This window comes from Leguminivora glycinivorella, chromosome 12 (genome assembly GCF_023078275.1).
Source record: "Leguminivora glycinivorella isolate SPB_JAAS2020 chromosome 12, LegGlyc_1.1, whole genome shotgun sequence".
Taxonomy (NCBI): Eukaryota; Metazoa; Arthropoda; class Insecta; order Lepidoptera; family Tortricidae; genus Leguminivora; species Leguminivora glycinivorella.
This window is the reverse complement of record NC_062982.1, coordinates 21,942,732-21,968,091: the sequence shown is the minus strand read 5'-3', so window position 1 is coordinate 21,968,091 and position 25,360 is coordinate 21,942,732. Positions and strand designations below refer to the sequence as shown.

Below are 25,360 nucleotides of genomic sequence, written 5' to 3'. Positions count from 1 at the left end.
GAAGGTCAGGTGGCAGTCGCTTTTGTAAAACTAGTGCCTACGCCAAATCTTGGGCTTCGTTGTCAAAGCGGACCCCAGACTCCTATGAGCCGTGGCAACTGCCGGGATAACGCAAGGAGGATGAATGGTCCTTTTGTTTCAAGGTTCTCTTAAAGTTCGTATAAAAATAACAATAACAGCCCCATGAATAAAAATCACTACCGTAAATCAGCTAAATGTTTGAAACTCTTGCTAAACCTATAAATTATACAGATAATGCCAATGTCACCATCCCTGTGGCATTAGGGAAGGCATTCGTCTTGAAAATAGCATCTAAATAACCAAGATTGGGTTGAATTTCAGACCTGTGGCCCATTTCCCAAAGCTGAAGTTACAAGTTACCAGCGGAAGTCTCTTTTCAACTTGTCATATTAGACAGTGACTACCACTTGTAAATTATAACTTGTACATTGAGAGAAAATACAACCAGTTTTCATGTTCGTTCAACAAGTTTTTTGGTTAAAATAGCGCCTACGTGCTCTTTGGTTCAAACAACAAGCTACTTGTCATTTGAATCGGCAATATATTTGAATCAACAAGTGGATTTTATAAAAACAACCTGACACATATTGTTTTAAACATACGTTTGGCTGATTCAAACGGATAAACCGCAACAAGTCGAACTTGTTAAATTCACAATGCAAATTTCTCTCAGTGTAGCTTTGAGAAATGGGCCCCTGCTTTGCAGAATTCAGATAATCGAAACTGCAGATTCTTGGCGTAAGGGCTTGTTTGCCTCCGTTGCGAACGGACTAACCGATCTAGATTTAGTTTTGTGTTCTTAGCCATGTTTCATGAAAATCGGTCTACTGTGTCGCGGTCAGGGGTTTTTTCAAAATTTTAATTTTGTGGTTAGGTTATATTTGAGTAAGACGTGTAAACCTATATTTTTACACTTGACTGTACATAAACCAATAAAATCTATAGTTTGGAATGTATATGCGTCATCGAATCGTGAAAAACTTGTGTTCGTTATCGGCTGTTGGCGATGGATTCGTATGATTTATCGTGATGTACGACGCAACTTTTGACATTGACGGCCGGGCCGGAAATAGACGTATTATGGAAACGAGTTAGGTATACAATTCTACACGGAAAAGTTTTACATACATACATAAACTCACACCTGTTTTTTTTGTTTCAAAAAGGGTAAGCAGAGCAAATGAAATTTGGAATACGGTAATATGGAATGAAATACTGAGCAGTGACGTCACGGTCAATTCATTTACTTTATGTCGTTCTCTTTGACTTATTAAATGTAAATCGTATTTAAACAGAACAGTGTGCGTAGCCGAATGGCACAAACGCTCACAAAACGCTCACAAAACGAAACGCTCGTAGATATCTATCTCTGTCTCTCTTGCGCATAGGCGCGATAGAGCCAGACTACCTTTCGCGGCGTTTCGTTGTCGTTTCGCGTCGCAGAAATGCCATTCTGCTACGGCACCTGCTGTCCATATTTTTCTTCTAATTATGTGGAGTTTTATTTCGTGCACTGCATAAAATACTTTGTGTTTGTGTTGGTTTTCTCTATATTTTTAGTTCTTGCACTGCCTGTTAGCTTTTGTTTCTGTTCCGTTTTTCCAGCTACCCTAAGGTTGTCTGGAAGAGATCGCTTTTTAGCGATAAGGTCGCCTGTTGTTACCTAGTTACACTCTCACTCAACATTATGTATATGTTTTACATGTAAAATGCTAAAATGGTGCAATAAAGAATATTTACTTACTTACTTTATTTTAAGTATAGGAAACTAGCCTATTATGTAAATGTCAAATAGAAGGAACCCTTGTAGGTATAGTGTCCCTTATAAAAATAATGAAATAGTAGTATTTTTTCTTAAATCTGAGACTTGTGATAGTACTTGATATTTTTTTTTATCAATTCGGCTTTATAAAAATACAAAACACAATTGCAGTATGAATGGATCTTTTCAACAATGGTTCTCGTTACGCGGGATACGGACATAATTGGATGACAATTGAATAAAATTCCGAATTGCCTCTGAATCGACACTCAACTGTGGTTACCATTTTATTCTAGAAAAGCTTAAGTCAATGTTATGTAATTTCGGCTGATATGAGGTGGCTACAATAAATTAAAATAAATAAATAAATATTGAGGACACCTTACAGAGATCAACTTAGCCCCAAACTAAGCAAAACTTGTAGGTACTATGGGTGCTAAGCGACGAAATACATACTTAAATAGATAAATACATACTTAGAAAATATACATAGAAAACATCCGTGACTCAGGAATATCTGTGCTCATTAATAAATGCCCTTACCGGGATTCGAACCCAGGACCGCGGCTTAACAGGCAACAATACCAATATATATAACAACAATACCAAATACCAATTTATTTATTTATTAATTTAAACTTTACTGCACTAATAAAACAAAAATGTACGAATGGCGGACTTAATGCCCAATGGCATTTTCTACCAGTCAACCATCGGGCTAAACAGAGACATGTAAAAATGGATACACACAGGATATCCTAGCTCAGAACCCAAAGGCTTGTTTCCCCACTATATATTATGTGTGTTTTTAAGTTAATAAATGTTTATATTTTACTTCTGTATTTTTTTGGTGGTACCTACATTGTTTGATTCCGTTTAATAGCTATAAAAAATACAATTGTGTTTCAATGCGATTTCGATGTTATATAACAAAATATTTTCTTTGTGCTTCAGTAAAAAAATAACGTTAAGAATAATGAATCATCTTTTAAGTAAGGACATATATTATGTACTAACAATTTATATTTTTTGTTTCAGATACCTACTGTTATCATACTGAAAACGCACATCAACGATTTATCATGTAAGTGTACCATCTTTTAAGTGTAATACACGGTGCTCGTGAGCATTGCGAGAGAAACATTTTTTTTGTATTTTTTTATTTTTTTTTAATGTAACTTCACATAAAAGTTAAATGTATAGTATAGTGAACACAAACAAGACAAAGAACACATCCAACCTTAAAATAAAACAGTACTTAACACTACTCCCATGCGAAAATTCATCCGCAACGCAGGCTTCGTCATGTGGCCACAAATCCAAATCAACAACATGCTTCGTCAAACAAACCAATGATGATATCCGCAACAGGCTTCGTCACACATAAAATAATAACTTTAAGCTAAATGAAACCGTCCCGAATCGTACCCGGTTCAAATGTCCCCATCACACCGGCAGCGTTACCACGCTGAATAGCCAATGAGATCTGTTGGACCAGGTACGATCCGGACCGAGGGTCACATCCCTTGTCCCTTAGCCGCCGGCCCAAATCCCTTATGAACTCCTTCGCCTCCAGAGCCCAAGGTCCCGCAGTTTCGACTGCGACTGGCACAAAGTCATACATTGGTTCCAGGGCAGAGTATTTGGCATGCTTCATTTTGGCCGCATACTCCGCGGCTGACCCTGCAGACCTAACCGTAAGGTTCAAGTGGGACGGCGCAAACGTGCTGACACACGTCGCGTCCCATAAGAGACAGCGACCCTTCTGCCATGGAACCAATGTCAGACCGTCAGGCCTAGTATAGTTATGAAAGATATTGGATAACTTACAACTTTTTTAATTATTACTTAACTAGACAATAAATTTCTTTCATCATCAACATCATTTCAGCCATTAATCGCCCACTGCTGAGCATAGGCCTCCCTTCGTGTACGCCACTTATCCCGGTCCTGGGCTAATCTCATCCAGAAGTGCCCCGCAGTTTTTCGAATGTCGTCCACCCAACGAGCCAACATATGCCAGGCGCTTCTTACATCCGATAGCGGTCACCATTCGGTCAACATTTTAGTCCACCTGCCATCACTCTGCCTGGTAACATGCCCCGCCCAATTCAATTTGAATTTGGAAATGACGTCACCAACGTCCTTATAAATACGTTTAACTCCACATACATTATGAGCTCAACTCACTTTAAGTATTATAACATACATAACTCGACACGCCTTTATTTTTAAAGGGGATAGGAAAATCACATGAACCTGCTCAATCTTCAGTGACACTATTAGTAATTAAGGGGTTGAAAAAAACACAATTGTCTATGGCAAGAGTAAGCTCATTTATAATTTAAAAAAAGTGATATTGCGTTTACAGGTTGTTAGCCATCGCCCACAACACAAATTGAACCCATATTCCACAGGAGTCATCTTTTACGACACCAGAGGAAGGGGGTGGTGGAATTATTAACCCGACACAAAACGACGTAAAATAACAAGAGCAAACACATTTGAAGATAACTTTTACGACTTTGTTTTTCATTCAAAACTATCTAGTTTATGCAATGAAATAGTCTAAACAAGAGATTATTCTGATCTTGGAACAGCAGTTGTGTTTTCAGAAAAAGAGACCATAGTGCACGATTCCCACATACCTACTTGTAAGTATATGCAATAGCAGGATTATTAAAGAAAAAATTACAATACAAATACAAATTCAATTTATTGCACAACCTCAAAAAATAGTACATTTCGATACAAGTGCGAAAAAGACGAAGTTCGAAACCAGTGGCGATACATTAAAACACGACCGAAGGGAGTGTTTTAAATCGACACGAGTTACGACTTCCCTTTTCGCACGTGTATCGAACGACTTTTTTCAGTACAGATGGACCGATGGAAGTTTCGACCTGCCATATAATGAACCACTTCTCGCACTAGTGCGTAAAAAAAACACCATCTGTACTGAAAAAAAGTTACAAATAAACTATTTTCAAAAGGGATGCTTTACGTTCAAACCTCTGCTACGAATTTTTAACGAATAATATGTATATCTCAATAGCGAGAAATAGTACATTTCGATACAAGTGCGAAAAAGAGGAAGTTCGAAACGAGTGGCGATAAATTAAAACACGACCGAAGGGAGTGTTTTAAATCGACACGAGTTACGAATGCCCTTTTCGCACGTGTATCGAACGACGTTTTTCAGTACAGATGGACCTCCGAAGTTTCGACCTGCCATATAATGAACCACTTCTCGCACTAGTGCCTAAAAAAAACACCATCTGTACTGAAAATAATTTTACTTGTGAAAAAATAATGGACATTCTCGAGCTGTTTTCTCGAGATTTCTGTCAGTTAAAAGCAAAAAGTGCCAGCGTCCAACGTTGAAAAACTGACAAGCAGTTATAATACGGCTATTTTTATACTACGACGGTGGCAAACAAGCATACGGTCCGCCTGATGGAAAGCGGTCACCGTATCCTATGGACGGCTGCAACTCAAGGGGTGTCACATGCGCGTTGCCAACCCATTAGAAACTTGTGCAGTCAGCTGCAGAGAAAAGGAGACCCCCTGCCGTACAAATTTGTATGCATGGGGTCTACTTTTCTCTGCAGCTGTACAGTACTCCCCTTTGCTGTGTTAAGTACACAGCAGAAAGGTGTGTACAAGTTCTAAGGAGGGTTCGGGTTGCCGAAGACTCAAAGGACAATAGGTACGTATAGACGGAACAAATTAGTTCCGTACGTAGGTCATTCCGTCACCAGCACACCGCACCCTCGTTGAGCTCTGGCAGCCTTACTCACCGGCAGGAACACAACACTATAAGTAGCTTCTAGTGCTATTTGGCTGCGGTCTTCTGTAAAGCGGAGGTAACTTCCCCATTTGGGCTCTGCTCTAAATTCAAGCGAGATGATATCCGCTGTGCTGTGCCCTACCACACAAAACGGAATATCATTCGCTATGCCCTACCTCCTATACTAGTGATAATGATTATATTAAAGCGTATACCTGTTTGCCAACGACGTGGTATAAAAAAATAAGAGTGGACGCTGAACTTCTGGATGAGCTCCATCGTAGGCCACGGCTTCGCCTTGGCTAGTCTATGGCCACAAAAAAAGTCTCTTTCTGTTGGCCGAGTCAGACCATTTAAATACAAGAAAATCAAGACATTCTTTTTGAGGCGCCATCTATGTTTGGTGTAGTGTATGCGCGTTCTTAGACGGTCGCATTTTAGTGTATGGGATGGTATGATCTTTTTATATTTAATCTATGGTCAGACGGACTGCTATCCTAACTGCAACATGAGTAAGAACTGGCACGCCAACGTTGCAGGTTTGTTGCAATATTTACATAGAACTTATATCGGTCCTTACTATAAAAATTGTTAGTGCTTCATAATATTTTAAAGCATATCGAAATGCGCCGTACTCGCCATGCTAGGACCCTTTTGCTAAGACTTACACATTTTTATAGAAATAAATTCTTTCTGACGTGTCGCTGTAACGACAAAATATGGCGTCGCGTTTATGAGCCATGAAAGATTTTATTCAGTTTCACTCAGTGGCTGCGACAGATCACTTTACTCTAGATAAAGCGTTGACGACACTGTGATATTGTTATTAAAGCTGGGTATAGACAGGGTCGGCTCACTACACGATTCTATTGCCGCGCTACAAGTACATGCCGGCATCCGCGAGTTCACGGCCCATTCAGTGATCTTCGCGCGGCGCATTAGAATTCAATGTCGGGTGCTAACGTGCGGTCCGTTTGTTAATTTAGGTAAGAATTTAGAATGGCGGCATTTTGTTAACATCAAAGGAGTGAGCCTTCTGTATTTGTACTATTATAAATTCTGTGGTATAGACTAGAGAACGAAGAGAGTGTATGGAAAAAAAGAGTCAATTCCATTTTCGACCGGTCTGGCTCAGTTGGTAGTGACCTTACCTGCTGAGCCGCGGTCCTGGGTTCGAATCCCGGTAAGAGCATTTATTTGTGTGATGAGCACAGATATTTGTTCCTGAGTCGTGGATGTTTTCTATATATATAAGTATATATTTATCTATTTAAGTATGTATATCGTCGCTTAGCACCCCTTGTACAAGCTTTGCTTAGTTTGGGGCTAAGTTGATCTGTGTAAGGTGTCCCCAATATTTATTTATTATTTATAATGTTAGTGAAGTGACGCGAAAGTTATTTCAGTTATTTGTCAGGATCGTAGTAAATGGAAATCCGTGGTCTCTACCCACCCCTCTGGGGAACCGGCGTGGATGGGTCATTGTCCCATGACACTATAAAAATTAAGTAGGATGATCTGCCGCTATGTTCATGCTGGCAACATAACATAATTATGTAACCAAGTACGAGTTTTCAAATGGGTATTGCTGATATCGGATGTAGTACCTACTATATACCTACTCTTAATATTATAAATAGGAAAGTGTGTGTGTCTGTTTGTCCGTCTTTCACGGCAAAACGGAGAGACGAAGACATTATTTTTTAAGTGAAGATAGTTGAAGGGATGGAGAGTGGCATTAGGCTACTTTTCGTCTCTTTCTAACGCGAGCGAAGCCGCGGGCAAAAGCTATTATCCTATATTTTAAAGGTGTCACGTTTGACATCCTTTCTACACCCGACATAGGATCGTATTAATGTGAAATCGCTCTCTGTAGTGCTGTAGGTATGCTTTTGCGATATCTATCGGTAGGTAGCAGTGGCGGCGCGCTCATACAATCCAATTCCCACCGAGTTGCCCTAGATGTTCCGCAACAAATACCAAAGTTACAAACCACCATTGAAATAAAAAAATATACTTATAATAGTTAAAATTAAAACATTACGTATTGCCTCACAAATAATAACACCATTTGCTTAAATTCAAATATGTACCTAAAATTATCGGGCGCGCGAACGCGAAGTGAAGCTACTTATGCCTAAGCTTTCATATTCATTCATGGTCACTCCACACAGATACAAAAATCACGCACACGCTGATAAAGACAGCTCAACTAAACTCCAAAGCAACTCGGCTTCTTATCGAGTTATTCATTTGAATAAAAACCGTAAACAATGCGTTATAAGGTTTATATTTGAAAACACGCACATACACATTCACAAAGTGCGCGCGTGTGAGTGTTTGCCTATCGCGAACTCCTATGTACGTAATTTGGGCGCAACTATCTCTTTTACTCTACTCATAGCAGGATTGAGATGACAGAGAAGGGTGACCGCCATTCGCGAACACATAGCAGCCAAGCGCACAACATTCGATTGATCGCACTTGTTCATTTGAATTTAAAGCTTCGAGTAAAACAAATAAGATTGATATTACAGTGTAATAATTGCATGCTAAATATTGCCATACTAAAATTATAAATGTATTAATGGGTACAACACAAGCCTTCTTGAGCTTACCGTGGGCCTCAGTCAATCTGTGTAAGAATGTCCTATAATATTTATTTATTTATTTATTTATTTTTAATGGGTAAAATTTGATTGTGTTTTGTAACTTATATTTATTTTCAATAAAAGCCTTTAAATATTGATAGTTTCTATTAAATAACCGAGAATTTTATTTAATTTAAGTTTAGTAATGTGATAATGAACGTTTTTTCAGATATACTTTGTTGGTATGAAAAGGTTTTTAAATTCGTGGGTGAAATTGGAATAATATCACTGCAACACTTGCGTCTCGCTTGTTACCGAGGCTTCGTGTGCTTTCAAATGTTTTGTGTTTGTTATTCTCTCAGTTTTTTTATTAACTTGCTCATTACGTGCAATATATCAGTGAAATTTAAATGATTTGGAGTGTTTGTCGTGTTTTAGTGACAATGCAAGCCAGAGTGTCAAGGTTAGATACTACCTGTTTTTAAGAGATTGTTAGGACTTTCTTTGGTTTGTTTAGTAATGGCAGTGTTAATTCATTTTGACTGTTGTATAATAGATTACTTACTAAATGAATCAACACGTTTTTCGACGCAAACATTCGAAATAAAGAAATGTATTGTCACGCGACGCGAGGCCGTGATCGTCCAGAGTTAAAGTTACAAGCGGAGAGATGGCTTTTTAAGCGCTTTCATAGTAGTCATACTTGTTATGGAGAATTTTTGACCAAAAGCTGCACTTTTAGATGGAAGCAAGCCGCTTTGCATGGTGATAGTAGATATCATAGTAAACGATTTTTTCCGAGGATATCGAAATTTCATCCCTTAGGAAGCCGAGCGCAGCGAGGTGTTTTATGAAAATGAAAAAAATTCTATCTTTTTATCATATGGTCCGATTTTGACAAATCGTATCTCAAATGAAAGATATTGATTAGTGCAACTTAAAAAAAAATATTGTTCAGAAAAAGTAACAAAAAAATTGAAAAATGTAAATTTACGTATCGCATTAAACAACTTCAAAGAATGAATGACAAAATGTACAATATCGATATACGAGTTTTTTTATATCAAAGAAAGATAAATTCATAATTGAAAACTAAAAACCGCATCGAAATCGGATCAGTAGTTTTTAAGGTACAAATTGCCAAAGTTGGAAAAGTTTAGTTTATATGATCACTTTGCAATTCCTTTGCCAGAAAGTCAGAAATAATCTATTTTTCTTCGACATAAAAGTACACAGTGACAGTACACATCAAAATAAAAGTTTTTTTCTCGAGGATATCATAATTTAAGCCCTTAGAAGGACGAGCGTAGTGATTTTGACAAAAAATGTGTCAATTGAAAGGTATTGTTTAATGTAATCGAAAAAAAAATTAAAAAAAAAAATTGCTAAAAACGTGTAAGAAAAAATTAAAAAAAACTTAAATTTTCGTATCACGCTGAATAACTGCTAAGAACGACAGATACGATATACAATGTCGATATATGAGTTTTTAAAATCAAAGACAAATAAATTCATAATTATAAACTGAAAACCGAATCGAAATCGGATCAGTAGTTTTTAAGATACAAGTTGCCAAAGTTGGCTTAGTTTGTTTATATGGTCGCTTTTAAATTATTCAGCCAAAAAGTCAAAAATAATATATTTTTCTTACAGCTAAGAGTATGCATTGATAGAAGACATCATAATAAATGGTTTTCGCTGAGGATATAAAAATTTCATCCCTTAGGAATCCGAGCGTAGCGAGGTCTGCAACGAAAAACAACAAAAAAACAAGTTTTTTTTGGGTGGTCTGATTTTTACAAAACGTGTGTCAGTTGAAAGAAATTAATTTATGTAACCTAAAAAAAAAACTTGTTGTTGTTTTTCGTTGCAGACCTCGCTACGCTCGGATTCCTAAGGGATGAAATTTTTATATCCTCAGCGAAAATCATTTATTATGATGTCTTCTATCAATGCATACTCTTAGCTGTAAGAAAAATATATTATTTCCTGTTATTTCTGACTTTTTGGCTGAATAATTTAAAAGCGACCATATAAACAAACTAAGCCAACTTTGGCAACTTGTATCTTAAAAACTACTGATCCAATTTCGATTCGGTTTTCAGTTTATAATTATGAATTTATTTGTCTTTGATTTTAAAAACTCATATATCGACATTGTATATCGTATCTGTCGTTCTTAGCAGTTATTCAGCGTGATACGAAAATTTAAGTTTTTTTTAATTTTTTCTTACACGTTTTTAGCAATTTTTTTTTTTAATTTTTTTTTTCGATTACATTAAACAATACCTTTCAATTGACACATTTTTTGTCAAAATCGGACAAAGCACAAAAATAATAAAAATTTTTTTAACAGTTGTTAATAGTCCTCACTACGCTCGTCCTTCTAAGGGCTTAAATTATGATATCCTCGAGAAAAAAACTTTTATTTTGATGTGTACTGTCACTGTGTACTTTTATGTCTAAGAAAAATAGATTATTTCTGACTTTCTGGCAAATGAATTGCAAAGTGATCATATAAACTAAACTTTTCCAACTTTGGCAACTTGTACCTTAAAAACTACTGATCCGATTTCGATGCGGTTTTTAGTTTTCAATTATGAATTTATCTGTCTTTGATATAAAAAAACTCGTATATCGATATTGTACATTTTGTCATTCATTCTTTGAAGTTGTTTAATGCGATACGTAAATTTACATTTTTCAATTTTTTTGTTACTTTTTCTGAACAATATTTTTTTTTTAATTTTTTTTAAGTTACACTAATCAATATCTTTCATTTGAGATACGATTTGTCAAAATCGAAAAAAAGATAGAATTTTTTTCATTTTCATAAAACACCTCGCTGCGCTCGGCTTCCTAAGGGATGAAATTTCGATATCCTCGGAAAAAATCGTTTACTATGATGTCTACTATCACCATGCAAAGCGGCTTGCTTCCATCTAAAAGTGCAGCTTTTTTTTCATAACTAGTATGACTATAGCGGACTGTATGATAAATGCACTTGGATGGGCGCCTAAAGTACCTAATATTAAGGTAGGTTGCGTTTTTTAGGGTTCCGTAGTCAACTAGGAACCCTTACAGTTTCGCCATGTCTGTCTGTCCGTCCGTCCGCGGATAATCTCAGTAACCGTTAGCACTAGAAAGCTGAAATTTGGTACCAATATGTATATCAATCACGCCGACAAAGTGGTAAAATAAAAAAAGGAAAAAAAGGTTTTGTTAGGGTACCCCCCTTACATGTCAAGTGGGGACTGATTTTTTTTTTTCATTCCAACCCCAACGTGTAATATATTGTTGGATAGGTATTTAAAAATGAATAAGGGTTTACTATCATCGTTTTTTGATAATATTAATATTTTCGGAAATAATCGCTCCTAAAGGAAAAAAAAGTGTGTCCCCCCCCTCTAACTTTTGAACCATATGTTTAAAAAATATGATAAAAATCACAAAAGTAGAACTTTATAAAGACTTTCTAGGAAAATTGTTTTGAACTTGATAGGTTCAGTAGTTTTTGAGAAAAATACGGAAAACTACGGAACCCTACACTGAGCGTGGCCCGACACGCTCTTGGCCGATTTTTATTTTTTGCTCTGTGTTGCCTTCCAAATATATTCACGCGCCGCCACTGGTAGGTAGTCTATATGAGTTTACGGCGAGTATAAACTGGAAAATCTATAAAATCAGTTCGTTTAAAGATGACCCGGGAATATGGCCGTCATATAGACGTGATACTAATAAAGTGATAAAACACATTTTTGAATAAATGAATGGGTCGTATTATTAAAATGTAAGGTACAGCAAGACAATTTCGACATTGTAACTGATCCATTTTTTCCATTATTACACTTGTCCCGTATTTTTTATGAGTACGCACAAGTATTACATATTTTTTTTTGTCTTAATTTTAAATCGATTAAAACTTAGTCGAATAGCAGATTTCAAAACGGGACAAACCTGAAACGGAACGCTTTTATCAAGCGAGCAACACTAAAGCTCAGTGTTACCACACACTTCTTCTTAAAACGACAACCGCCGCTAGCTCGCTCCTCGGAAGCTTGAGCTTGAGCTTATAAATTTACAAGATAGATCCAGCCATTTCATCACAAGAGAATTTCTACGTGCCACACAGCCTGTGGACCTAGTCTAAAATATCGAAGGATTGGGGGCCCCCCTTGGTACGCTGGTATTGAGAACCACACCAGGTGAGTCCTATTCTATTTGAAGTCTGCTTGATTTCTTACACAACACTATTAAGTTGAGTTCCACATGTATGCAGAGTGAACACTGTAATTAATAATGCAAACATTGTAAAACATGGAAAAAATGTATTACTTACAATTGCCCCCAGTCGAGATTTGCCCCGCTGTACCTTACCTATCTAATTATTTTCATTTAGTTTATGTTGATTAGTTGTAGCCGTTGCAGACAAGTCAATTTACTTAGTGATCAATGCATCCCTTAAATCCAATCTTATTCTAAAAAAAACTACAGGCGTTGTTGTGCGAGTCTCCAAAAACTTTTTCCTCGCACAGTTAAACTATTGAATTAAGGGCCGTCCGCAGTATTTCCGAACCGATACGACCTTCAAACTTTCAAGGAAAGAGCTTACGCCCATCTTAAAGGCCAGCAAAGCACCTCTAACCCTTTTGATGTATCTATTGAGTGTCCACGATCGGCAGTGATCGCTTACCATCAAGCGACCTCGTTTACCTTCATAAAAAATACTGTAATGTGATGGGTAATTTAATTTTTATATTTTAGCTTTATTAAACCCGGATCACGAGTACCTAATACATTATCTACATTGCTGTAAAAAACAGTAGAATTGAAAACCTCCTCCTTTTTAGGGTTCCGTAGTCAACTAGGAACCCTTATAGTTTCGCCATGTCTGTCTGTCCGTCCGTCCGTCCGTCCGTCCGTCCGCGGTTAATCTCAGTAACCGTTAGCACTAGAAAGCTGAAATTTGTACCAATATGTATATCGATCACGCCAACAAAGTGCAAAAATAAAAAATGGAAAAAAATGTTTTATTAGGGTACCCCCCCTACATGTAAAGTGGGGGCTGATATTTTTTTCTTTCCAACCCCAACGTGTGATATATTGTTGGATAGGTATTAAGAAATGAATAAGGGTTTTCTAAGATCGTTTTTTGATAATATTAATATTTTCGGAAATAATCGCTCCTAAAGGAAAAAAAAGTGCGTCCCCCCCCCTCTAACTTTTGAACCATATGTTTAAAAAATATGAAAAAAATCACAAAAGTAGAACTTTATAAAGACTTTCTAGGAAAATTGTTTTGAACTTGATAGGTTCAGTAGTTTTTGAGAAAAATTCGAAAAACTACGGAACCCTACACTGAGCGTGGCCCGACACGCTCTTGGCCGGTTTTTTGAAGTCGGTAAAAATAAGTTCGAAGTGTAGTTTTATTAAGAAATTTTAATATCGTCACTACTTTGAAAAAATTTCGTATCTCACGCTGCTCCTCAAAAAACGCAGTAAGTCTATAATGTATTCCATACATCATACTTACTACAATTTTCTTTTCATTGACAGACGAAGATACAAGTTTTTAGGGTTCCGTAGTCAACTATAGGAACCCTTATAGTTTCGCCATGTCTGTCTGTCCGTCCGTCCGTCCGCGGATAATCTCAGTAACCGTTAGCACTAGAAAGCTGAAATTTGGTACCAATATGTATATCAATCACGCCAACAAAGTGCAAAAATAAAAAATGGAAAAAAATTATTTATTAGGGTACCCCCCCTACATGTAAAGTGGGGGCTGATATTATTTTTCATTCCAACCCCAACGTGTGATATATTGTTGGATAGGTATTTAAAAATGATCAAGGGTTTACTAAAATCATTTCTTGATAATATTAATATTTTCAGAAATAATCGCTCCTAAAGGAAAAAAAAGTGCGTCCCCCCCCCTCTAACTTTTGAACCATAAGTTTAAAAAATATGAAAAAAATCACAAAAGTAGAACTTTATAAAGACTTTCTAGGAAAATTGTTTTGAACTTGATAGGTTTAGTAGTTTTTGAGAAAAATACGGAAAACTACGGAACCCTACACTGAGCGTGGCCCGACACGCTCTTGACCGGTTTTTTTAAAAGTAGTGACGATATTTTATCCGTGGCATCTTATATTTTAAGAAAGGTAATGAAACTTTTAATGAATTCATAAAATCAAGAGATCACGACAGACATAAATAAAAATATAAGTACATTTTGTTTTTCAAACTAAGCAAACTAAAACTACTTACCATTTAAATAAGATTAGTAAAGTCGAAGTCAAACATCATATTTATATCTCTGATTGGTTTGTTATTCTAGACAGAAATAAAAAGGCTATTCACATACTTAAAATCTTTATTAGTTAAGATTAGTAGTTAAGAAAAAACATGTTATTTGTAATTATTTATAGAAATAAACATTTTAATTTTTTTTCCCCTCACTAGCTCGGAAACACGTGTTTTGTCCTTTAATACCAGCGGATAAAAACGCATTTTTCCACTAGTGGGTAAAGTAATTTGACCTTGAATAAAGTCAAATTAACTGCTTTAAAATTGATAAAATTAGGTGAACCTAGTAATAAAGATGATTTACCACCTGTGGAACTACTGGAAGCAGTGATAAACGCATTTTTTACGTTGTAGTTTCCTCGCTATAGTGAGGGGAAAAGTTTTGTGTTACACTCGGGTGCAAATGTATTTTACTTCTCGCGTGTTAAAAAACTCGCAAGTTCAGGATTCTATTCTTGAACCACTCGCTTCGCTCGTGGTTCAACTATAGAATCCTTTCACTTGCTCGTTTTTCAATTCCACACTCGGCGTTAAAATACAACTTTGGCCCCTTGTATAACAAATAACTATTTTTTTTTTATATCATAGACTGATAGACGATCACGATTTTGCAGTCTAGTCGGCCTAGTCAAAGTGACGATCTTTGACGGTACGCGGCGATCAAAACGCAGGCTGGCTCTGACGCGCCAATAGAAAAGAGCTATTGGGAGAGCTAGAAACGAATACGCTTGCAAAGCGCGTGATTGTGATGTTGCGTTGGCTAGGTATGTACCTATGTCTAGGTGAAAAGAAACAAAGGCTATTTGGGGTTCACAAAAATATTTACTAGGTACTTTGTGAATAATGTGAAAGTTACTGTTGCAAAGATACGTAATGTGAGTTTTGTAAATTTTCATTTATTTTTGTGAGTTTTGTAAGTTTCGTCTGTCGTTACAAAAATAACAATAGTTTTTTTACGTACCAGAGAGAATTCTATTTGTGACAAATAACTCAAAAAAGTGTTAAGGTAAAGTTTTACGTAATTTCTCCCATCATTATGCTAGTTCAAACCAAATACCGCAAATTCATGAAACTCGCAGGCGAGTTCTTGCACCGTGTAAATGGGCGCTAACAAACAGTATTGCAGCGCAACGTTCCTGTCAAATAATCATTGGAATCAGGCGCTACTTTGCTGAAATCCATGCAAATCAAAATCCGGGAACAGATAACGTGGTTAGTCAATCAGTGGGCACTAATTAACTAAAGGAATGTTCTAGATTTTGATTAAAATTACTGTTGACTGCATTGTACGATACTACTCTTTTCCTATTCCCGCCATTTACAGGGTCATGAGCATAGATCTTTAAAACCCTACAAGCCTATTCCCCAAAGCCAGCCCTGCCGGCTTCCCCGCATGCGCGCAGTAACGAAAAAAATGAAAACGCATTGTTTGGCTCTTTAACCATGGCAACGCATTGTTAATAATGATACTGCGCGTGTGCGCGGGATGCCTTTAGACAGCTGCGCTGGCAATGCAAACCTTTGCGCCAAAATACAGGAAACAGTGTGAATTTTACGAAAGTTATTGTAGAAAACTATTAAAAACTAAGTGCATGGTCGTAGAAAAGGTATGTGACATTGTCTTGTGTGCAACGGTGTTTAACTGAGTCAAAAAATACTCGTGGCGTCTTTATAAACCATTTTCGGCTTCGCCTCAAATTGTTACCCACGCCACTCGTATTTTCTGACTTCCTTTAAACACCTGTTGCATAAAATACTATTATTAAACTGTGTTGTAACAAGGATAGCACAACAGATGTGTTTAAAACAAATGTCATAAAAATAAAACATTTGTCGATACCGAAGGTTGTTTATTAAAATATACATCGTGTCCAATAAGTTCGAATACAGCACAAATAGCCAATAAAACAAAATGAACAAATAGTTACTACATTATTATTATATTTTATGAATGGCACTCTTATTTACTACATTCACAACAAATGTTTTGGAATAACTCCAGCATTAACTTGTTTACCAGCCTCAAACGCTTCTCAAACGGATCACACGCGGCACGCACCGTTTTCTTCACATTTCATCCCAAATACTCTCGATAACCTTTTTGAAATGTGCTAGGTTTATGATTTTATAAAAATTTAGTCTTCAAAGCATGTATGACCATACAAAATAGTCTAATACGCCTAAACCTGGAGGCCTGGGTGGCCACTCATGTTTCGGATAAAAAACTGCCAAATTAGTCTGAAACTACGCTAGAATACCATTTGCCGAATGTGCTGGAGATGCGTCTTGTTGGGACACATGATACTCATTCCCAAGCATCCTTTTTAACTTTAAGGCATTTTTTTCTCCAAAACCTTGGTTTTAAAGAAAAAAACGTTGATTTTAACGCTTTTATCTGTAAGTACTGAAGGTGCCCGTGTGGTGACGGGTTAAGAATTTCACCATCCCGGCCCTTTCTTCCCGTGGGTGTCGTAGAAGGCGACTGTGGGATATGGGTTAAATTGTGGCGTAGGCGAGAGACTGGCAACTGGCAACCTGTCACTGCAATGTCACAGTTTCGTTTTCTGTCAACCCCTTATTTGCCAAGAGTGGCACTGATACTTCAGTAGTTTTATGTGCTCTGCCTACCCCTTCGTGGGATACAGGCGTGATTGTATGTATGTATGTACTGAAGGTAGTTTACCTCGCTTACATACTGCATCCCACACCTGGGCCGATGGTGAGCTCTGGAACCTAGGCACATTTTTCTAGTTGCCCGGAACGTTATCTATCCTCGGTACCCATAATAGTTTATTTTGGACACGTGGCGTCTGTTTTATCACATACAGATTCTCCTTATAAAAAATAACTCGTCACCTGCGTGCCGAGCAAGTATTTTGTTGGCACTTTACCTCTTTGTTTTTCTTAGACACTTCGGAAATTTCATGTACTTTGTGCTTGTATTTTATTAAGAGGAATATACTCTTTAGTTTAAATAAGAATTTGATGGCCTGTGATCCCTACATCTTTAGAACTGAGGTAAAATGTGAGTATTCGGACTTATTGGACACGGTGTAGGTATTAGTTTTTCCACAAGTAATAAATACCTCTATGTTTGCGTCACGCAACGTGCAGACATTTTAATGGGCCAATTTAAGCAGTTAAACTGCTAAATTACAAACATAAAATATTATTATTATACTTGTTAAATATGAACTGTTGTGTTGTTTTATAGTGCCAAATAATAGTTTTATATGTGTTTATTGATTCACAATTCCCTTTTCTCCCGTGGGTGTCGTAGAAATTGACTGTGGGATGTGGATTCCAATGTGGTGTGGGCGATATGCTAGCAACCAGTGTGCGTAGACGAACGCACAAACGCTCACGATAATATTTCTCTCGCAGCTATCTCTCTCTATCGCTCTTGCGTATTGGCGCGACAAAGCCAGACTACATTTCTGCGGCGGCGTTTCGTGTCGCAGATATGCCATTCGGCTTCGGGGCCTGTTACTGCAATATTACAATCGAGTTCATAAATATGTACATTTCTTCACCTTAACTCTTTGCAATAAGGTGAAAAAATGTACAGATATTTATGAACTAGACTGTACAATTTCGTTTTCTTTCTACTCCTTTACTAAGAGTGAGAACTCTAACAGTTTCATGTGCTATGTCTACCCGTTTTAGGCATATATGCGTGAGTTTATGTAAATGTTTATACATATGTATTCATGTATTATATATAAATTTTATTTGACACCAAAATACAAAATAATTATCTCATCTTTCCCTTAACTCAAATCTCTATCAAAATATCTCACAAAGTAAAACAAACATAATTTTTACATAAATACGGAAAATGCCTGAAAACATAATCCATTGCAAATACATTTGCCGAAATTTTCTGGTGCAAAATTAATTCCCCTCATCATAATCCCCTTCGTTATTTAAGTATACGGAAAATTTCAATTTGGAAACAACTTTGTTACATTCAAGATATTAAAATATAGATACGGATAAAGTGCCAAAACTATGTACCCGCAACCTTATCGTGTCTTACGAAGCGTCATCGCTTGACGACGTTGGCTAGGTACCCTGTAACATGTGGAGAAGTTTAAAAGGAACTTTGGCCCCTTAGGGTGGCCTTTTACCCGGATATTGGCTGTCCCGTGTACGTGCTTATAATCCTTCAGGGTGGATATCTGGAGTTTTAATGAGTTACTTACTTTAAGCGTAAATTTCACGGAAAATTACATTCATTTGCTGATAATGATAACATAAACTTCTGGTGTGTCGGGTGTCCATGGGCGACAGTGATCGCTTACCATCAGGCGACCTGTTTGCTCGTTTGCCTCCTATCCCATAAAAAAAATACTAAAATCATGAACATATTGCCTCTGTTGCTTCAATCAGGTCAGCTCCTTCGAAAAACGTATATTTTGAAGATTTCCTAGTTCTTGTAGCTGCCGTTTCTTCGGAATCCTTGTTTAGTACAGGATCCCTGCTCCGTCTTCACATTCGAAGGCCCTGATTACATTCATTATTTGAAAGTTGAGCGGCGCCCCCAAAGGGTTAGGTATATAATTGTTAATATTTATATTAATTTAATTTGTTTAACTTTAATGAATACTCTGTAATGTTGACATGTAAAAGTGCCCCGGAGGCCTATTTGCTGAATAAAATGATTTTGTATTTATACTTATTATAGCCAAAAGTTATATAGGTAGTTTGGAGTCAATAATATTAGGTTTTTAGGGTTTATATGTAATTATGTTTTTGTATTATCTTGTAAGTGTTTTATTTTTATTTTACTAGCTTTTTCCCGCAGCTTCGCTCGCGTTAAATTGGAAAATTGCGGAATTCTCCAAACTTCCACCCCCATTAAGAGAAGTGACGGGTTAGAAAGAAATAAAAAAGTAGCCTAAGTCATTTTTTATCCCTTCAACTATCTCCATTAAAAAAATCAAGTCAATTCGTCGCTCCGTTTTGCCGTGAAAGACGGACAAACGAACAGACACACTCTTAAACATTAAATAAATGTCATATACAAAGAAAAAGTGACCAAGGCCTCCAAGTCTCTCATCTCTCTTCGCTAGCTCGTAATCACATGTGTTGATTCAGTTAGGAGGTCGAACTAGTTTCGGTTCTACCTCAGAGATGGCGGGGGGGCGCCAAGCCTTCGGTAATTGTGTCATATACTTGGAAATTTCGACCCTTGCTTTCGTGATCCGATGGCCGAGTGGTTTTACAGGCATCCGTCCGGTTAACGGAGTACGCTGGTTCGATTCCAGCTCGGAACACTTGGAGGCCTTGGTCACTTTTTCTTTGTATATGACATTTATTTAATGTTTATAGGATAATAGTAGTGTAACTACTTAAAAAATACAAATTAAAATATTTTCAAATGAGAATAATTTAATTTGTTCTAAGATTAGACACACTCTTTCCCATTTAAAATATTAAGTAGGTATGGATTTGTATTAGGAGAAAGTACAAGACTACTATTGTCGAATGCTAGTTCAGCGTCGAGCACTAGTACTTTAACCTTATTCATATTGTTAAAATCCTAACCTAGAGAATGAAAAAACCAAAACCAAATGAAAATAAATGTAAATATTTGGCTATAACCTTTGCATCTTTTGCGAAGATGAAGTGATACTTCAAGAATGTCACGTCACATGTCATCTCACAGCAAGATATCGAATCCGAAGATTACCTTGCCATCTTGTGTTGAAGTGCAAAATATTAAATCTGTCATTTGAACCCCCGACGCAAAAACGAATGGTGTTATAAGTTCGACATGTCTGTCTGTCTGTCGGTCTGTCTATCTGTGTACTTATGTGTCTGTCTGTGGCATCATAGCTTCCAGACGGCTAAACAAAGTAAGATTTAGTAGGGTGTTTTTGTTTGAAAGCTGAATTATTCGGGAGTTTTCTTAGCCATCTTGATGGAAATCAGTCCACAACGTCGGGGATATTTTCAAGATTAAATTTTTGTATTGTTAGATTACTTTTTGTACGGAACGATAAGCTTATTGAGGAATACAGATAATAAATTAAATCAAGCGCATATCATATAATTATTGTATAGTCAATCAATTAGAATCCTAGGCCACTCTAGAACCCTGTCATATTGACACCGTGCTTTATTTGCTACAGAAGCCAGTTTGACTTTTACTGTGAAAAGATTCTACAGTGGCCTAGGATTCAGATTGGTTGTCTGTACATTGTGTTTCTTTGTTCAATATAGATTGAATAAAAAAATAAATAGCTGCCTAAAAATTCGTGAAGGTCGTTCAAAAAGTTTTCGTTCATAATTCATCGAGTTAAACTCCAGTTTTTGGGATAATTTAGCCAGATTTACAAGTTATAAATCTACTTAACGCGTTTACCTTTCCCGTTTTATACCTTTTAAAAGTTTGATGAGTAATTTTACTTCGAAGAAGGTCGAGTTAGCTAAGTAAAGGTAGGTTTTTTTATTTTTTTATTAGGTAAGCCTCATGGTCACAGACTAGCCGAGGCAAAAACGTGGCCTACGATGGAGCGAGCTCGCCCAGAAGGTGCCTGTTCAAAGTAAATAGTAAAAAGCCGCAAGATTCACAAGGGTTCCATAGACTATATACGGACGGACGGACAGACGGACAGACAGACGGATAGACAGACGGACAGACAGATGGACAGACAGATAGACAGGCGGATGACCAAACAGACGGACAGCGGAATCTTAGTGATAAGGTCCCTGTGGGTACGAAACTGTTAAAAATGACAGCTTCAATTAAAACATTTAAAACATTCCGAATAGCTTTTCATTCTTCAATATGGCTACCGAAATGCAAATGTACGAAATAATCCGGTCATCAAAAAACCACAAATGGGGCGGAAAATTAAACTCCACAATATTGCAACATTTGCTTTTTATACGACAGATGGAGTTCCCGCAATTTATGAAAGGTTATTAAAGTTATTCGTGAAACGTGCGCTTAAACAGCCTATGAAATGGATATAGAATAATAATAAAAACAGATACGCCACCAATTTCTGTATTTAAACCAAGACCTGACCAGAAATATACGACTATTTTCGTGAATGTGGTGATGGATAGTGAGCCCAATGCGAGAGCGGCAGCCGCGACTGCAAATCTGGCAGGAGAATGTGGCCGTGTCCAGTGACAAAGGTTGGTTAGTGCGCTGTTGTCTGAATTCTCGCCTAGAGGTGGCGTATAATTTGACTGTGGGATGTGAGGTCAATTATGGCGTCAGAAAATGGGCTAGCAACCTGCCTCTCTGGCACACTCGCTCTAAAACTTGAGCTGTTTCATGTTTCATCTGAAGTATTTACAGGGGCGGCTCACTCGGCGATTCTATCGCCGCGCTACAAGTACATGTGGGCGGCCGCGAGTTCGCGGCCTAATCAGGGGTGGCGCGCGTTCTCACGGAACGCACGTTCGCACTTTCTAATGTTACTTTACGACGCGAGTTTTTTTTAAGGTTCATATGCGATGTCCGCGTGTGGAATGGCTAGTAATGCTTAGGTAAATAGATATCATGAAGAAAATAAATACCATAGGACACTTTACACAGATCTACTATTGATTAAGTTCCTCGAAAAGATTCAATAAGGCTTGTGATGTTAGAACTTAAACAAAAATATATAAATACTATAAATATACCTAGAAATTATCCAAGACTTGAATATAATAGTGTAACGTTTTATCTGAGTATTAATTCGATCTATTATGTTGTGTTATGTTCGATCTAGTAAGCATAACGAGCGGACGTGTCGCATATTTATTTAAAACTCATTATTTACATAGTTAAACAAATTGATCGCTGCGTACAGTAGTTAAAGTTTGAAGTGCAAAATACCTCACCAGTGACTTACGTCGCTTTCACGTTGATCGACTTCGCTAATGACCCTGTGGAAAGAGTGCAGATGCCATTTTTCATCCTTGTCTGTGATTCAACACGACGACGCGTAAGTGCACACGATTTCTTATCTTAACTGCCCTGTGAATTAGTGGATCTTAACCAATTTTCGCGTGAAAATGAGTAACGAAAGATCACTGACTACACAAGTGCACAGCAGTGGAAGTACGTCACAGCCAGACCTGTCGATGCTAAGCGAGTTCGAATCTGATAAGCAAACAACGCTTAGGAAGCGAAAACAACCACCAGGGCCGGACTGTGACTGTCATGATGAACTTAAATCATTTCGACTGGAGATAACTGCGATGATAAAAGAGTTTACGGGAAACCAAACGGCATTTATGAATGAGTTACGAGCTGATATTTCACAGATAAAAAATCAAATACAAGAAATACAATCAGCAACTGATAATCTCACCTTAGAACAAACCAAGTTAACCACCGAAGTAGCTCAAATGAAACAACAAAATTTCACGGCAGAAACAAAAATAAAAAACCTCGAAAACGACATTGATATCTTGAAAAGACGGCCGAACTTAACTGCAGCCCCGTGTAATGAGCTCTTAATAAAAGAAATAAATGAACGCAATGACCGCCAGAAAAATATCCTCATTTTTGGAATAAAAGAAGCTACAGCAGAAAACTTCGAAGATAGACAAGCACACGATGAAAATGAAGCCTTAAAAATAATTAGTTCTGCAGTTGATACCATAGCTAAACCTTCTCTAGTGTTTCGAATTGGAAAACCCAAAGCAGGAGTGATCCGACCTCTCAAGCTGTGCTTCGAGACTTCTCAGCAACCTCGACAATTATTGAAAAACAAGGCTAAAATAACCGATATCAATATAAAGATATCGGACGATAAAACACCCGCTCAGAAAGCCTACCTAAACAACCTGCGCCAGGAACTGACAGAACGCCAACAAAACGGCGAATGTAATCTTACCATCCGATACATCAAGGGTACTCCAGAGATAGTTGCCACGTCGGAGGAGTCAAAAAACTACAACAGATAAATATTCCCATAGCATCGGATATAGACAATGACAGCAACACCAGTTACTCTATATTAAATTCATATCAAGATCTCAAAATTAATAACAAATCAATCAATTTATTTTACACAAACATAAGAAGTATTAATAAACCAGGCAAACTCGATGAATTAAAGTGCATCATAAACTCGTCTCCAAATATAATACATCTCATTCTACTTACTGAAACTTGGCTGAAAACAGAAGAGGATGCATTAAAACTAAACCTTCCTAACTACAAACACTACTTTAATATCAGGACAGATGCTAGAGGCGGAGGAGTATCAATACTTGTACATAATAACTTAAAACATACCTTTATCGAAGAAAAGTACATGGACGGAAACAACTACCTATGGATACAAATAAACAAGTTCCACATGGATATTGGCGTAATATACAAACCGGGAGACACAAACATTAGCAATTTCATTGAAGAATTCGGACAACAGCTACAGAAAAGAAAACGAGCAGTAGTATTCGGCGATTTTAATTTAAATCTCCTAACGACAGAGCGAAAAGTAAAGCAATACTCAAACATGATTAAGGAATGTGGATACCAGATACTGAATAAGATAGAAGACAGTCATTCAACAAGGTCTACATCTACTACCAAAAGTATTATTGATCACATCATAAGTAATTTGGATAACTACAATTTTGGAATAGCCCTACTGGACTCATCTCTATCGGATCATGCACAAATTTTCACAGAAATAAACAAAATAAGCCCAGGAACACGTCAACGCATACCGTATGAAGCAATTAATTATGATAGTTTAACTGCCACCAACTTCGAACTGACTAACGAAACTCAAGAATACACAGAACTGGGAAAACTTATTCAAAATGCTATACAAAGAAGTACTGTCAAAAAATTTAAAATCCTAAACCCACCACAAAGTGACTGGATAAACAAAGATATTATGAACGAGATAAATAAAAGAAATCAACTATGGGCTCTATTAAAAAAAGACTCAGATAATAAAATAGTTCAAGAAGAGTTTAAAAAGAAGAGGAACGAAACTACGCAAATGATAGCGAAAACTAAAAGCAAATACTATTTTGACCAATTTGCAAAATGTAAGAATAACCAGAAAAAGATGTGGTCACTAATAAACGATTTATCTCGTAACAAAGTAAAGTCAGATAGTGCTCCTCCAAAGTTGAATGTAAACTCTATACTTGTGACGGATGGTACTGATATCTGCAATTATTTTAATATTTTTTTTGCCACAATAGGTTCCCAACTAGCCAGCCAAATTCCCCCTAAATACCATAATAACATGACCTATACTTTAAATACATGCCTACAAAAAAACTATCTGTTAGACAAATTTGATCCATGTACCGAAGAAGAAGTCTCAAAAATTATAAATGATCTAGACCCCAACTCCAGCACAGGGATTGATGGTATAAGTACCAAGGCTTTAAAGTGCCTTAAAGACCATGTACTTAAACCACTTACCCAATGTATCAACAACTGTATCAAAACCGGCATCTTTCCTGATGAGTTAAAAATCGCTAAGGTTTCTCCCATCTATAAATCGGGTTCAAAATCTGATCCGGGCAATTATAGACCGATCTCAGTATTATCAGTCATTTCCAAGATTTTCGAAAAGATTATCCATACCCGTCTCAACAAATATCTAACAAACATTAATTTTCTTTTTGACTGCCAATATGGATTTCGTACCAAATCAAGCACACTTTCAGCAACAGTTGACATAGTTACAAAAATAAAAAGCAATATTGATGCAAAAAAAATAGCACTAGGAGTATTTATAGATCTTAAAAAAGCCTTCGACACAGTAAGCCACTCTCTGATCTTAAATAAACTGTCTAACATGGGAATAACAGGAAAGGCATTCGAACTTCTAGGATCTTATTTAAAAAATCGCCAACAAATTGTAAGAATCGGGAAATATCAAAGCGACACTCAAACCATCGAGT

At 36.9% G+C, this 25,360-nt stretch overlaps 1 pseudogene; it reads left to right on the top strand.

Annotated features, from left to right (window-relative positions):
* Nucleotides 1-25,360, top strand: part of LOC125232141 — a 147,032-nt pseudogene that overhangs the window by 35,959 nt on the left and 85,713 nt on the right.